Source organism: Cupressus sempervirens, chromosome 6 (assembly GCF_028749045.1).
Source record: "Cupressus sempervirens isolate cs-2001-9-10 chromosome 6, ASM2874904v1, whole genome shotgun sequence".
In the NCBI taxonomy this organism is placed as follows: Eukaryota; Viridiplantae; Streptophyta; class Pinopsida; order Cupressales; family Cupressaceae; genus Cupressus; species Cupressus sempervirens.
In genome coordinates this window covers 675,899,040-675,917,111 of record NC_143123.1, presented here as the reverse complement: position 1 = coordinate 675,917,111, position 18,072 = coordinate 675,899,040, and the positions used below count along the sequence as shown (strand labels likewise).

The following is an 18,072-nucleotide window of genomic DNA, read 5'->3' as shown; positions in this document are numbered from 1 at the left end:
CAACTTGACCTTTTATTTATACCTTACAAATTGTCAAGTCAGCTCATTTACAATTTATATTTATCAATAATCATTACCTCGGTAAGCTACAATCATTACATAAAACAATTAAGCTTTATTTTCCAAAACAATGAAATCCTTCATTGGCTAGCCTTGCTCAATAAAAACTGCTCCAAAACCGATTTCTAGTGTTCACCAACTGAAGCTTGGTGAACATTGCAAAATTCCTTTGGAGATTGAGTGAACTTGGTAAACACAAACTTTCCTTTGTTAACCTTGTGAGCTCAGTTACCACTAACTTCTGCCACAAAATCCTTCAACACCCGAGTGAGCTCGGTAGACATAGTTTCCATAGAGTATTTTCAAGGAACGTTCGATAGACTCTAGAATTTTCTTTGTTGTCCAACTGAACTCGGTAGAATCTTTCTACTGACTGATATGACATTTTTTTAACATCAAAGACAACACACAATTAAACAATTGTATCCAACAGATCTTTCTTGACAACTTTATAACCAACATCGACTGCAACTCAGGGAACGTTGTTTAACCTACATGACTGATAAAATTAATGAGAAATAAACCTAACTACAAAGTCAAAGTAGTGGGTATGTGATAGTATCTATTTTCATTCTACACTTATTCCATTTTGCACCTGTGTTCTTCTCAATTACCTCTTTTGACACTAGTAAATTTGGACTCAATTTTTTATGAATGTTGGTCAAAATTTTGACCAAAATTTTGACCCAGGTTGTTCAAAATATTGACCAAGTAGTTGGTGGAAATTTTTCTTGTCAAAATTTTGACAAATATATTTATTGAAATTTGTTTGCCTCTACCAACTCTGATTTTTCATTTTTGGTCAAAATTTTGACCAATTCTTGGTGGAAAACTTTCAAGAATTGGTCAAAAATTTGACCAATTCTTTGTTGAAAACTTTGAAGAATTGGTGGAAATTTTGACCAATTCTTAGTAGAGAACTTTCAAGAATTGGTGGAAATTTCCACCAATTCTTTGTCAAAAATTTCAAGAATTGGTGGAAATTTCAACCAATTCTTGGTAGAAAATTTTCAAGAATTGGTGGAAATTTCCAACAATTCTTTGTCAAAAACTTTCAAGAATTGGTGGAAATTTCTACCAAACTAAGTTGTTAAAAAAATTTAAAATAGAGTGGGTGAATCCCCCAACAAATTCCTAGTAATGCTTCTAAAGTGATGCTGTTGGCATGAATGAAGCATCAAAATTCATTAAATAAATCAAGGAAGTATTTAAATATATGATAACTTGAATTAACTTAAATCTAAGAGAGTCTAGATGAATTAACTTGGAACACTAAACATCAAATATCATACAAGTCACTACCCATAGCTATGTTTTTATGTAAAACGTATCTTCATGATGATGCCTTTTATTTCACCTACCACAAACCATAGTGTATAGGAACATCTAGCAAGCCTCCATGTAAAAAAGATAATTTGTCTAAGAACTAGAAATGATCAAATTAGAGCTCCTATTGAAAACAATGGTTGAAATCTATTTTTTCCCACAAAAATTACCATTAACAACTAATAGGTTGGAAAAAGATACCTCTAATGTATGATTTGTAATTGCACCACTTGATGCAACAAGAATTGTGGAAATTACAAAGAAAGAAATGAACACATAAAACATATTTGATTCAAAAAAATTTTAGGAGCCATCTCATTACTATCTCAATATTCCCACCAAAACAACAGAAAATGGCCTTTGCATGCTTGTGGATGAGCAAATGCAGCTTCAATTTTTTTTGCAGTCTCGACAGGAAGATCATAAGTTGCACATCCTTGAGAGTATACCACTACTTCCTCCAAACGTGGAATTAAGCCATGGTTTCTTGTAGATAGAACAGTTGATACAGAGTCTAGAACACATACATTTGTACATATGTCTACAACTAATACCTGGATTTACAAATGCCACTAGCATAACAATAAAAATTGAAGGAAAAATATATATGCAAAGCTTAAAAGATGTCTAAAACAAGAATCGAGAAAAGAAAGGAAGAAGAGGCCAAATTTCAGAATTTATTTTAAAATTTGCATATCATCAAAAGAATTTTAAAAAACCTTTGGACTACTCCACATTACCATTTTTTTCATATTTATTATGAATGACACAGCAGGGAACCAGTGACAATCCTCCAACAAATTGGGGTTTCACATCCTCAAAGTTGCCTTAGTTGCCCCCTAAAAGCCCACCATTTATGGGTTCCATTGGTCAAGATAAGAATAATATGTACACGGGCTAGCATAATTTCCCTTTCTAGCGGTATAGCTTGAAACATCAACACACACCTTTAGTAGGCTATCTCTTATAATGCTAGCCATCATGGATAAACGATCTACTAGACACACCTTCTGAGATACTGGCAAAGAAGGGTTCCCATCATAGATGATTGACAAGTGATTCACTTGCATTTCTAGAAGCCCCCACAAATTCTAATCCAATAGAGGAAATTGTAGAGGAAGATGAGTTTGATTGTACAAGTGCAACATCTATACCTTCCAAAGGATCTTAGGACTTTGATAGATTGGATGAGGAGAAACTTATGTCCATGTTTAATGATGTTGATCCTTTCAACAAAAGTCAGTCAAACCAATCTTCTAATCCTCCTAATCATCAGACATCTACTTTGGATAATAGATGTTCAGACAAACAAGTAACCTCTGAGAATCCCTTAACTCCATCTGATCACAATAGCATTAATGAGCCTTCGGTGGAAGAGAAAGTAATGACTATATTTGGCCAGTTCAAAAGTGAGCTAGAAGTTCAAAGTGTTAACAAAAATGAGCAACCACTCCGGACCATCAAGACTGAAATACCCTTGTCATCGTCAACAAAGGAACTTGACGCAAACATTGATCCAAAACGAGTCAAAAGGTAAGCCTTTCATTATTTATCTTAGATTTTTAGCCCTAAAATATGAATTCTTAGAATCTCTTGAATGGTATGAATCTATAGGTGTCTTGTTATTGGATTCTCCCTTCCTATTCTTATAAGTTTCTACTTATTTTCTAGAATTTTAGCAAATAGGCAATCTGCACAAAGATCTAGAGTGAGAAAGCTTCAGTACATTTCAAAACTTGAAGAAGTGTCAATGCATTGTAGGTTTGTTATGTGTACTATTGGCAATGCATTAGGTGAAATTCTATTTGGATTTCAAGAGGAGATGACCAGTGTCTTATTTTATTTTATTTGTTATCAAAAATTTCTATGATATGAATGTAGAAAAAAGTATCAACACTTTCATCTCAAGTGACATTTTGGATTATCAAAGAGTTGTTTTGAATGTTGATAACAGTGCTTTGAAGCAAAGAATTGCTACTCTTACACAAGACAAGATTTTCAAGGATGGTAAGTTGTAGTCCCCATAGCATGAGACTAAAGTGAAATGAGATTGATGGTCATTGCAACTAATGTTGAAACTATAGATTGTAGATTAATAATTAGATAACAACTTTTGTGGCTATTTATTAAAAAAAAAAAATTAATCGATAAAATCTTAGATACCTATACTTGCCTAGAATGGCTAGATACCAAAGAAGATGCGCGAAAGCTCGGACGTAAACATGTACCCTATGGGTCCCACCAAGATGCCATTCACAGGGACCTAAATACAAGTAGATGTCTATTTCAGGCTCTGGCATCTAGGTGGCATCCACAAGGCACCTGAGAGCTTCCATCAACATGCACATAGAAAAAGTAACTTTTGAAACTGGCATTAGACTATGGTCTGTGTTAGAAGAAATATGTGTTCTCTTGTGTCACTTATTTTGTGCTAGCCTTATTACAAAAATAAATGAGATGTGACAAATGTTGAATCATTTTTTTTAGTTGTTTGATCAAAATTACAACTAACACAAAGTGCAAACTTTGCTCTCCATTAACAGCCATATTTACAATTGCCTAGTCCCTCTACTTTACCAATACTATGAATAGATTCAGACTTTCTATCTCTGATGAGCTTCTTTTAAGGGATCTCTAACTATATGCTGAGCTATATATTTTAATAATATTCCACTGCATACTGATTTTCCTGAAGGCATTTTTGATTTTGTAGTTTGGAATGTAGAAATTGCATGGATATTTCTACTTATGAAGTTTTAATTTGAAGTTTGAACTATTTAATTGACATATGAAGTATCTTGAATCTTGAATCTTGATCAATGGTGAAGTATCATATGATACTATCAAATGATGTATGTATATTTCTTGTTTTCTAAATTTGTGTATTTATAAATTTCTTAAATTCTTTGCATATATATGTTTCCAAATGCATCCATACCCAAAAAAAAATTCCCACATCCCATATCTATATCTGGATCTACATTCAAATTGGTAACTTAGATAAAATCATAATGTAACTAGATTTTCTACATTCATGAATTCTTCTCATTTCTTCATTTTGAATTAGTTTTTTTGTCGATCCCTCAAATCAAGGATGTGACTCTATGAGAAAATGTAAAATAAAAAATAAATAAATACACAATAGAATCAAATTTGTAATAAAAACTAAAAAGGACTAAATGGGACAACAAATAGTGAACAATCTCCATGATAATTGGTGTGCAAACATTGAAAATAGCTCCTTATCCCTAAGTTCAAAACAAGATTTATATAGGTTTGACTTTCTAGGGTGTGAAAAGTAGTAAGAAGCCTTATATTTTATCATCACAGTTAGATTTAGATTGCCCTATTTATGTTAGTAGAATCTAACAATTACAATTTTTATTTAAGTTCTACTTGTGAAAAATTCATCAATGATTTCAAAATATCCTATATTATCAATAATGTACTAGCTCTCAACAATCTCTTTAACACTATATTGTTTTGGAGAGCTAGGGAAATAATTGTTTTGGACTTGTTTTAAGGGAAAATCCAAGGTATACTCATTCTATTGAAAAATAAAAGCCTAATATATCATGCAAATTTATAGGAGTAGAAGATGATTTTTAGTCTCATTATCTTAATTGTATTAGACTAGGGTTACTTTTAGACTTTGGGACAAGGGCATGTGGGGATGAGGTTTCAGGGGAGGTAATATTTTTTTCAAAATTTTGGGAAGGTAGGGGAGTGGTGTGGCAATATAAAAATAACATATGAAAACCTAGAGCAGCTAAAAGTTCAATTGCCAAACAACCAAATAATTCCTTTTGTTGACTACCTGAGCCTGTATCGTTTATTATGTGTTTTTATAGTCCTTTGAAAACTTCAATCATTCCATCAATTGTTAGTCATAGTAACAATTTTAAACTCCTATCATGGCGATAGAAGATAAAGTGGAATGAATTGGTTGTTGGAATGTTCATAGACAAATAAAATAGTATGGATCAACACTAATGGCATTCATTTAGTAGAAGATGAGATAGTATTGTCTTGCATAGAAGTAGATGCATTAGTTCCATCTAGTAGACAATTACATGATACAATAGATGTACTGAAACTTTTAAAGGTGGATGTGTAGGAGTGGTTATCGGGCATGACTAGAAATCATGTGGGCTCTGCCCGCGTAGATTTGAATCCTACCATCCACACTCTGCTATGATTTTGGAATTTTTTGGCATGTCATGATCTACTGGCTATAATGTAGGGTCTTGGATCAAGTCAATAAAATGGCTCATGTGCTTGTTATTTTGAAGGATCCAATAGAAGAAATGTTGAAATTTTTAAGGATCCAATAGAAGAAATGTTGAAGGATAACAAAGAAGGATATATAGATGAGAACTAGAGTAATTGTAGCTGATTCAAATTGTGTTCAATTTTTTTACCATCAATATTTGGAATCACACTCCAATTGATTCTCATGTGATTCAAATCATATGATCACCAAGAAATTTCCCACATGCAAATTGGTGACTGAACATAACAAAATCCCCTACCTCCATTTTATTTCCCCTATTTTGGTTAATCATTAGAGTTAACTTGATTTCCTACAATTAAATACTATTAAGGATCAAAGTTAAGCACTTAACAAATGTCAGAGAAAGCATGAAGAGATGGAGATGTTGATCACTTTAGTGCATGGCATGACTTACATCCAACATCTAAGAGAGTCCAATTGAATTAACTTGGAATAGCTTCTCAAGATTAAAGTAGAAAAAGAAGGCTTCTAAAGTCTGAAAGTAAGTTGAGTTCATGCATCTAAAATAGGGGGATAGTCAAATGATGTCCCGACATGGGTATAGGTTAGAATAGTTGGACTAATAGGTTAGAAAAATTGGAGTAATAGCAACCACTTTCATTTTTAGAACATATGTCAAGGCCCTACCTATTTCACCAATTTCACAATGGGAATAAACCAGATAGTTAGACAAGTTTTACATCCTTCAGCATGGAGTTCTCTATTCATAAATCTTTGCACTTTGTATCTGCTAAGCAAAGTTAAATGTATTTGTGTCTGTATTGTTGTCTCCTTTTGTTATAGAACACAACCAATAGTGAGAAACAATGCAAATAAGTGTACAAATAGCCATGCCATGCCACATGTTGTTGTAGTAATTGTACAACTAAGGATTTTTTATTTCCCTTGTTTAAATTGATAATGCAACTATACTTTAAGAGTTTATGTATTTTAAAATTCAATACTCAATGAGCTGTTTGAAATTCAAATTCAAAATATGCACTTAAAAAATAAGGAAATAGATCCCCACAAATATTGAGACATTAGATCTTTGTTAATATAAAAAAAGAATCAAGTCACCTGGATTGATTCCATCAATATTTGGTGAGTACAATGGAGCAAGGATGGTTACATCTTTAATGTGCACATTGTTGTATTCACCATAAATGCCATTCAAATTACAATATTATAATGATATTTAATGAAACAAATTATCAAACAAACAACAAGAATCTACAAAGAGATTGGTGAATAGCATATGCTAGTAATGAAAAGGTTTCACAAGCATACAGAAACCATCCATAATACAGACAAACTAAATTAAATGCAAACCTGTAGTACACTAGATGTATATTCTAGAATGGTGAATTTAGGAATGTTAGATTTGAGATGAGGACATTAGTTGAGTCTACCACCTCAACAAGGTGAAGACGAGTGTAACCTAGAGTATGATTATGGTACCAATCCCACCAAATAGATCTCTTCCCATCAATGGTACCATCGTCACCTGTGAAAATGAACATGCGAAGAAAAATATTAGAAGTATAATAAACTAACCAAATGCATATAAAATCTTTGAACTAATGGCCTCCACAACCATCTAATAGCAGCACCTTTTGATAGTTGACTACTCATTCTAAGCAAGAAGGTAGATGGATTTGGGTTTTGCGATTCCTTGGCTCTAATGTTTTAAAAAGTATCTTCCACTTTTTCATCAAGACTTATTGTAAGAAAGAAAGGGTGTATAGGAATGCTTCTACACTAATGCTGACAAGAATATTATGCAGATTTCATTTTATCTATTACATAGACTTGAAGAAACATGGATGGGGAAAATTTCAAAACCCTCTTGGAAGAGAAACGCCATTCTAAAAAACCTACACTATGTATTATCAAATCCTATAACAAACCACATCACATTTGCAATACAAATTCTTACAAGAGTCTTCACCTTAACTAAATCATGGGGGAATTTTGATAACATTCTATTGATATATAGACTTTCAAAACAAACTCAACAAAATTATAATAACAATCATCATAAATATCATAATTATCTTGAGCACCAACTTCACCCTATCTCCATACAACATGGTCCTCAAAATAGTCACTTAGCACCTGTCATAAAAAAACATCTATCCTTGGCTCTTTATCGCATGTCATACTGAAACAGTAATTTTTAATACTTATAACCAATGTGCTCCATTGAATTCCCTATCATAGGTAGTTTCAATACTAAAGTGAGAAATTCTCTTCAATCAACTGTAGATTCTAAACATTCAACTATCAAAGCTATTCCATTATCAAAAAACCAAACAGTTCATTGACCATCTTATTCCAGTTCATTCTAGACCCAACTAGCTGACCACAAAACCATCTTATTTTTAGTCCTAATTGTTTGACAAAGACTAAAAGAAACCACATTTATGCTAATTCAATATTGACAAACTACCACTCAATCAAAATTGGGACATTACAAGAACTATGTAATTGTCTATGAAATCAGCTGATTATAGCCACCTACTTCTGTAGATAACAATAAATTTTTATTTTAATGGACCAGAAAACACAAAAACTGCAAGACCTTGTCTATATCAATCAAACCTACATCAACATGAATTCTTCATATTTTACATTTATTCCTTGTAATGAAAAGATTCCTTATGCAACATTCCCTTTTAATTTTTGCTCAAACTCATTTATCCTAACTAAAATGCAAGATTATTGATGGAAAATAAATCCACATGTCACCTTAGGATTTTCAACTGAGTTTATTTCTATTATGTAGAGCATTGATGATTACTATATTACATGAATGAGAAATACAAAAAAATTGAAAAGAAAAAAGAAACAAGGGAAGTTTGAGCTTTCCTAGAGTGGTTTTGACCTATGCTTCTTAAATAAAACACACTCACCTCCCTCTTGTTGGGAGCCATCTTAATGCAAACAAAAGCTAACTTACTAGAATTTAAAGTTCTCTTGTTTGATACTAGATTTTAGAAAAAGGTGCTAATTAAAGTGGAAGTATATTGTAAGTCTATACAATTGAGTTTCAAAGACAGAATCCAAGGCCCTCTTGTTTTGCCACTAGATTTTAGACAAAAGGCTCCAATGAAAGTGGAAATATATTGTAAGTCTATACAGTTGAGATTAAGAAACCTACACTATCTAAAACAAACAACCTTATAAACATTTTTTACAGATTAAAACTTGATGGTGCATACCCACAATGAGCTTCTGTAGACATACAACTATTCAACATCTAGTCCTCAATTCATACAGGTGAATTTATATTTTTGGGGCTAAGTATATGGTCACCATTGAGGCATGTTATGTGTGAAATTGAAATATTATAGAGGAACTAAATGTAACTATAGTTTACAATTAATGGGACTCCATGAGAATCTAACAACATGCTATAAAAGGTAAAGATTCCTGCATTTGGAAACCATGTCAAATAGTGCAATTTTATTTAGTCCTAAAGGCGAAAACAAGATCCGTTCACTAACAACAGTCTTGCATCCATACCTATTCTCTAATATTGCCCAACATAGTTAACAACTAGAGCTAAAGCCTAAATTTGGTTTAGATTTAGGACTTTTTGACAAGCTAGATTTGTCATTCTCTATCCAAAATAAATTATTCAAAAAAATAAACTATTACTGTTTTTTTTTTCTGCATTGTCAGTCCTTTTTTATCACCCAAATAAATCAATGTTTTTGAACCTGGCAACCTATGTTACAAGGCTTAAGTTCAAGTCTATGTTTGGTGACAATAAAATTTAGGTAACATTCAGCAAGAGGGAGAAAAATCAAAAATAGTTAGAAGCAACTTTGACTAATATAAATCAATAAATTAACAAAATTACCAAAATAAATTTAGCATAATGTTTATATTTATTGGAAATTATGCATGTGAATTTTTTACTAATATAATATACATAGGGTGATGTGATGGAGCAAGGATGATTACATATTTAATTTACACATTGTTGCATTCACCATAAATGCCATTCAAATTACAATATTACAATGATAGTTGATGAAACAAGTTATCAAATAGACAACAAGAGTCTACAAAGAGATTGGTGAATAGCATATGCTAGTAATTAAAAGGTTTCACAAGCATTTACAAACCATCCACATTACAGACAAACTAACTTGAATGCAAACCTACAATACACTGGATGTATATTCTAGAATGGTGAATTTAGGAATGTTAGATTCGAGATGAGGACATCAGTTGAGTCTACCACCTCAACAAAGTGAAGGCGGGTGTAACCTAGAGTATGATTATGGTACCAATCCCACAAAATAGATCCCTTCCCATCAATAGTACCATTATCACCTGTGAAAATGAATATGCAAAGAAAAATATTAGAAGTATAGTAAACTAACCAAATGCATATAAAAAATTTGAACTAATGGCCTCCACAAACATCTAATAGCAGCACCTTTTGATAATTGACTACTCATTCTAAGCAAGAGGGTAGATGGATTTGGGTTTTGCGATTCCTTGGTATGTTAGTTTGAGCTTCACTTGGTTTTGAGAATACTATAATATTCTCTACTTAAAAAGGCCAATCACATGAAGGTGGAAGCTCATCTAGCCTCACCCCCCTCCCCCTAACATCAATCTAAATTACCCATTATCATCTAATTACATACTTAACGAGAAAAAATCGTGGAGTTTCTCCTTGTTCATATTATCATTTTGAGGACTTAAATAAGAAATAAGATTTATCCATAATAATAGCAATTTAAGGGGTTTTTTCTTCCTAAGACCAAGTGTGAAGATCATTTAGATCAAAATGGATAGTCATAGGACAATGATAGAGGACAATGAGACACTTGATGTACACCAATTAGTATGACATCCAAGGGAGCATTTTAGAATTGAAAAAGTGGATAAACTATCACCAAAGAAATGGTTAGTTTCTAATATAGATTAAAGATTAAAGATAATTATTTGAGACAAGAATAGTTCTTTAAAATGATGGAACATTAATCAGTAATCTTAAAAGAAAGACATTGCTATTGTAATCAAGAGCAATGGATTGGGATATGCAAGACAAAGTAGAGGTATCCATCAAAGTAGTCATGGAGGACACCATTATGAGGACATGAAAAAATAGAGGTCTATTATGTAATAGAAAAAGATGCACTAAGAAAACTAAGGTCTCAAGTCTTGCCATGAGCTCAAAGGGAATTGTCGTGATGTGACAAACCTATGAGGTCCTTCTAATAGTATTAAAGACTGGTATGGTGAGCATGCAACGGTTGTAAAAGGATGTATAAATAACAATAATGAACAAATGATAACTACACTATTATGATAGTGTTGAAGCTATATTAATAGTATGAAATAACTTTAATCCAAATCAACGATGTAGTAGCATGTAAAAGACAATGGTTAGTGAAGCATCAAGGTAGTTATTTAAAGTGGTAGACATGAATGACCAAAAAAGATGGCAGCATTATTTTTAATAACCATACATGCAATCTTAAAATGGTTCATTGGGAAGACTATCAAAGGTAAAACCACTATAAGGGAGTAGTCAACAAGAAGTGATGAAGGACTGCTAGAGCAGAATACAAATAGAAAGCACCATGCAAGTGAGGAGCGATGGAGGTGAAAGGGATAGAGATTCGAAGCTATGAGAAAAATTTAAGAGCCCTATCATTTTTTTTCAATCAAGGTCACAGCTAAGAGACATCTTTTCCTGAGAACAAGATGGATCAAGTGAACAACATGCCAAAACACTAATTTGTGAATGTTAGAGGAGCAACAATTTGGAGGGCAGTGCAAAAACAATGTTTATGATGGTCATATCTCAAAAAAAGGATCACCTATAGGCCAAATAATTAGAGGTAGAGAGGATCATTACATGACAGTCATCTCAACACAAGCTTGACCTATAGGGCCAAACAGTCATAAAGGTGGAAAAGATTATCAACTATTAATAATGGTGACCATCTAATCAGTACTAGTGCATGAAATCTATAAGGAGTAGTCATTATCCTTTTGATACCATGAAAAAATATAGAAAAATAAGTGACAGGCTTTTTTAATATGATGCATCAATGTACAATAGTGGCAAGCACTATGATTGAGTGTCAATGAAGGAGATCATTCAATAGGTAGCTAACAACCTACTGAGGTTTTGTATTAGCTTTGACAAGGTAAAAGAGAATAATCAACTGACATCCCTCAAAAAGAGAATTTGTGACACTGGAAAATCATGTTTAGGGGATGTGGTAAACTTACAAGTAGTGGTGCCATTGAGAGTGCATAGTATATGACTAAATGCTAATATAAGAAAGAGTTGTTTTTTAGTACCTGCAAATTAGGTTTGTTATATAATGAAGCTAAGAAAAATCTTATAAGCACAATTTTAGGGTGTAAATATCAAGACTTAGGCAAAAAGCATTTGATTAAAGTCCTAGTAATAGTAGAGATTGTAGAACCTCCAGATAATCACCATGAAGAAGAACATATTACAAACCATAAAGAGTGATTTAGTTATAGATCAAAGCATTATACAATAAAATGAAGATATTTGACATGCCTAGTTGACATGTGACAATTAAGAATATGATATATGAAGGTATCATGAGAAACAACCTTGAAGGAAACACTGACCTAATAAGGGTGACAGTCATGGTCTTATATCTTTATTTGGCCTTTTCTAAAGATTAATGCCAATGCAAAGAATATACCAAACCCAATAAACAAAAATGCCAGAGCTAATCATATAAATAGGATCTCCCTTGAAAATGAGATAGTTAATGCTTATATAACCATAAATTAAGTAGAAGATATGCTTATAGAATTATGTTCACAACTTTACACTATAGTATTTCTGGCTATTCAGCCATATTAGGACCACAAATGGAGAAAGAAAAATTATTCAAGAGACCAAAAAAAAGTAAAAATGCAACACGTTGATGCTTTGATCAAGGAGGGCAACCTTCTTGATGTAGATAGATTCCTATTTATAGGAGGTGTGTAACTAAAGTGGAGCAATTTGACACAAATCTAGGTCACCAACATTAGTGTTCTACTCTCATAACACATATAAATATATACAAATCAAAGGCAAAGCAAAGAAACAATTGGAACTCTATAATGGGCCTCTCTATTCCATACTAAGTAATATGAGTTCTCTATATGATTATATGTCATCAAGCTGGGTACAAAACAAATTTAAAGAACTTTGTATAGATCTTAATAGATTGCAGTTCTCCAAATACAAAAGGAAGAAAACAAATAAGGTACTATTTCAAAAAACCCAACATCCAATTCTTCATTCAATCAAAGGAAAGTCTCTATCAAATAGCTACCAACAACTTGCAAATGAAAAAATTGATATCAAGTCTCAAAGAGAGTTATAGTTCTAACCTATTATAGATATAGATGTTTACTTGCCCTTTGCCAATCTAGGGTTACCATCCTGCTGATTTCCAAATGTATGTGCCAAGGAAAAGATGTAGCTTCCTAAACAAGTGATCCCCAATGTTTGACCTTTATATCGATCGTAGTCGGTTCCCACAGAGTATATTGCTCGACACTTTGTTTCTTTCCACAATATCACAATTTCCCGCAATGAATAGCTCCACTGTTCTAACTTACCTACTATAAAATGAAAAAAGGGTTTCACCCTGATAAAAAAATTAATATATGTACAAATGTAGCATTGCAAAATGAAAACACGTGAGATTTATAGGTTGATAATGAAATATTTTACCTATCTGATTTACCGCATTACATAAAAGGAAGGCCCAGTTACCCCTATGTTCCTCACTCTGCCTTGTCTAATTACCCATGTGACCCCTCTACCTATATGCGAATCAAGCACAGAACCATGGAAGAATACAACTAGGGCATAGAAAATAAAAATGGGATCCTAGGCCTTATATGATGACCCTTTCTGTCATTTTCATAAAACCAGATGATCATGTAGCCTCAGTCTTTGTCATTGAAGACATAGTAAACAATGAGTTCCTATGTAGATTTTCTAATAACACGAATAGAGAGTGAGATAAAAATCACAATTATGGCATGAAATCTCACATTGAAGAATATTAAAGAATTGTGGGGTTCAAAAAAGGCACTAGCACAAGAAAAAATGGTCAAAATCACCATAGCTAATCTAAAATCCTAAGAGCTAATCCGAAATCACCAAAGTTCAGTATGGGCAACCCCAATAAACCCATCACTTAGACCCAGAAGGATTATGTTGGATGGATGGATATCTATTTGAGTCAATGGGTCATGCTTTTAGATCTAGCCTGGGGAACATCTGGCTATGAAGATCACATGAATAGGAATCTAGCTATGAAGAATGCCTTAAGATTCAAAGGGCAACTCAATAATCTAGCTCAATGGTGATCTGTAATCCATAATCTAGTAGCTAATCCAAAATCAGCTAAGTTCATAAATGAAAAAATAATTAAACTCAAATGCATGCTTGAGCATCTTTATCAAAAATTTGTTGGTCAAAATTCTATTATGACCCAAGTTGGTCAAAATTTAGACTAACTTGGGAAAGCTATGGATATTTTCAACTTGGGCAAACTAAAGTTGGTTGAAATTTTTACCAAAGTAGGAAAATAAATTTTTTTTCAACCAATGTAGGAATGAAAATAAAAAATAAGGAGGATTCATAGCTTTGGTCAAAAATTTTGGTAGAAAAATAGGTGCTAATGTATTAGTGTGAGTCACTTCATAGGGTCTTTGGCCAATCTAGGGTTGGATAACCAGTCACCCTATGAACAATTCTCTTTGAAATTTTGATTGGTCCTCCTTCCAACCATATACATCCATCATGTATCCTTCTTAACACTATTTTTATCCATTCTATTTTGAAAATCGTGGGAAAATCTAGTCCACCGGTCAAACCCTTTCTCTCTACAATCTTAAATTCTTCCTTTGAAACATTGTTATCATATAACTTATCATAAGCTTGCCTTATTTCTATATCACCTATAACTCCTACTTTGCAATTGTAACATTTTCTCATGTCTTGGACCATTATGACCTTAGGAAAAATCATGGATAATGTACCTGATGCATCATTTTTATAGGATATGTCTAGGATGGCTTTAAAATTTGGTTTTTTGACCTCATTATTGACTAATTGGACATCAAAAACTTCTTTCTCCTTCGCATTATTTGAATTGGAAGCCACTCTATCAAACTAGGGTTTAATAAATTTTAAACTGTGTGACTTGACTTATGAAGAATACCTTGAAAATTCAATGAATTGGTGCTTGATCATTGTTGAAATCTTTGCAAATTCTTTGAACTGGATTGAGAATCACCTCTTTTCTCTGCTTTCTCTCACTTGAATTTGGAATGACAAAAAATAGGTGAAAATTGACCTTATACACTTCAAAATTTTGCATTTAATGCTTGGTACTTGTACAGCTGTAAACTTGACATCAACATGATTTTTGCTCCACTCAACATCTATAAAGACTTCCCTCAATCAGTAGCTACTACGGACTTAACTCTAACTATCTTTGACTAGTAGCTCGGCACTTACTAGTATTTCACTTGACATACATAGAAGACTTTTCATGCTCGGCACCAACATGAAAACTTGAAGATTTAACCTTGAATTTTCCACAACTTCTTGCATCTTAATTCATGCTAATGTAATCTTTTCAATGCTAATTTATTTTGAAACTAATATATAGTGCAACACTTTAAGTATCACTCCCACATACCTTTTGTTTTCTTAGTTTGATGAAGTGTGCCCACTTGACCCATTGGGTGAAGTGACTCCTTCTCCATTTGATGTACTGCCAACATCTTTCTTCTTCCATGTCTTATTCATCTCATTCCTGATGTGTTCAACATTTTCCTTGCTTTACCTTTATCAAATTCACAACTTGGTGCCTTGGACCTAGTTGGACAATGTTTACTAATGTGACCAATCTTGTGACAGCTAAAACATGTGGTTTGACTCAACCACCTCTTGTAGTTACCACTGAAGTGAGTTCTGGTGCAGTTTTCAGGTACATGTCCATATTCCTAACAATAGTGATAGCTATATCTTGTATTGTAATCCCAATTATAAGAGTTTTCATAGCTTCTTACCTTTGTTGGCTTGCTTGATAACCATGTGGACTTGGATCTACATTCAAAGGCTTTATATCCATACTTCTGACAATTATACTAGTGTCCTTCAAATTTTGGTGCATGCATGGTGTTGGTTCTGCATTCATGTGCCTGATGACCTTGTCTATTGCACTTGTGACAATGAGTCATGTTCTTAGGCTTAGCATTCTAATTTGTATTCTTGATCTTGCAAACATTATGATGACAAGTGGGTTTGGATTTCTTACCTTTGTTGTTCCTTTCCTCGACATCTTTGGATGATTCTCATTCTTCAGTGCTTGTGTAGCCCAATCCTAATGTATCTCTACTAGATCTAGGGGATTTTAGTAATTGCTCAAAGTACTTGATGGCTTCATTTGGCTTGTTGAAACTTTTAGCAAATTTCTTTTCTCTTTTTAGGTCATTTTGTAGTTGTTCATTCTGCAACTTCAAAGTAGTTATCTCAATATCCTTGACATTCAACTCATGATGAGCATTCATCATTTGGTTTAAAGTATCCAATTGCATGTTTGAGATCTTGGATAGCTCTGTTGACTTTTCTTTGAATTTTTTTTCCAAAATTCTTTTGTCTTCTCCAATCATAGCCTTGTCTTCTATAGCTTTCTTCTTTTGTTCAGTGACCTCACACAATAGTATAGCTTGTGATTCTTGTTCCAACTTGAGATTTTTGATCTCTTCAACTTGTGCTCTATTCTTTTTCATTAGATCTGTAATTTTTGCATCGAATTCACTGGAGTTACTAACTGCAAATAGCTTTGTGGTGTCAATATCTTTGTATTGTGTGTTGTTTTCTGCTATAGCAATCGCTTTCCTTCTTTTCAGGGAACTCTTCAAAGCATCGCTGGCTTCATTCAATTGATGTAGTATGAGATGTATCTCAATCTCTTGGTTCTCAATGGTTTTTCCCAACTTGTAGACTTCCATTTCAAGATCTTTCCTCTAAGCTACAAAGCTTCTTCTTCTAAGAACTTAGCTTTGATAGCAATTGTTGGAATTACAAGTAGGAAAGGTAAACTTCTAAGAGGGGGGGGGGGTGGTGAATCAGTAGTTAAAACATGAACCCATAAAACCTTTCACCACTTATCCATCTCATGCATTCAATAGATAAACTGAAATAATATGTAAAGCACATACAGCTAAATCATGTAAACATATAAGAAATCACACATTTGACACCTAATATGATTACCCAGAAACCCTCCAAAGAGAAGGAAAAACTAGGGTGGGGATGACACCCACAATTCTTCACTACTACAGCAATAAAGTGTAGCCAATTAAGGTTTACAATGGTTTGACCATGAAACATGATCTGCACTATGAGAGGCCTACCCTATTAAAGTCTTACAAGGACTATTAAGTCCCACCTTGTTAGAGGATTTCAACACTCTATTAGAAGTGTGTCTGGCTAAAGGACTTCAGAACATCCACTTGGAATGTCACCCTGTTAAAGGATTTACAACTGTCTTTTAGGACTACTCTGCTTAGGAGATTTAACTAAAATCACCTATTAGGATGTTTCAGCATAGATCTTGTGATTGGCTCTAATTGCCTAATTAAAGATCAAATCCCTAGAATGCCCTTCTTGATCTCTCTGATCTGATGTAACAATTGTTGTATCCTTCTATTCTTGTTCTCCTTCAACTAATTGTGCAATTCACTCTCTATAATTTCTAAGTCTCCATGAATGCTTTGTTTTTGCATGCAAACTTCTCTATTCTCCTCCTTCAATTCCTTACCCGCTTTTATGAAGTTTAGGATTTCATCCTCCTTAAGAAGACTAGAAGACTTAGGGTTTGGTATGAATCTACGGCTGAGATTCATCCTTTTTTCTTCTTAATCCTTCCCTTTTTCTAATTAGCTACATGTAATTGCATAGGGAATCCACATACAGATTCGTCCTTATCTTCAAAAGATTGTATTCTATCTCTTGGTCGGTTGAAAAATGGTTTACATAGTTATTTGTGCAATCACAAAAAAAAATGTCCAATCTGTGTTGCTCAACACTTGAAGTTACTAATGCTCAGAACATATTGTAATTTTTTTTCTGACTCGACACTTGAACTACTCGGCTTCTACTGTTTACTTGGCACTTGAATCACTTGGCATGTATTGTCTGCTCGACACTTGAGTGACTCGGCACTCATTATAACTCGGCACAATCTTGTATTTACATATCATACTCAGCATGCATTACTAGTTCAGCAAGAACTTAGCAAATGTCTTAAGTGTGTTGACACTCAATTGTCAAAACCATACTGAGATCAACACAAGTTTATAAAAGAAAATAT

At 33.2% G+C, this 18,072-nt stretch overlaps 1 pseudogene; it reads left to right on the top strand.

Moving 5' to 3' along the window:
* The first annotated feature begins 2,149 nt into the window (after positions 1-2,149).
* LOC149553995 (basic leucine zipper 2-like) lies at positions 2,150-3,712 on the top strand (annotated as a pseudogene).
* The last annotated feature ends 14,360 nt before the right edge of the window (positions 3,713-18,072 follow it).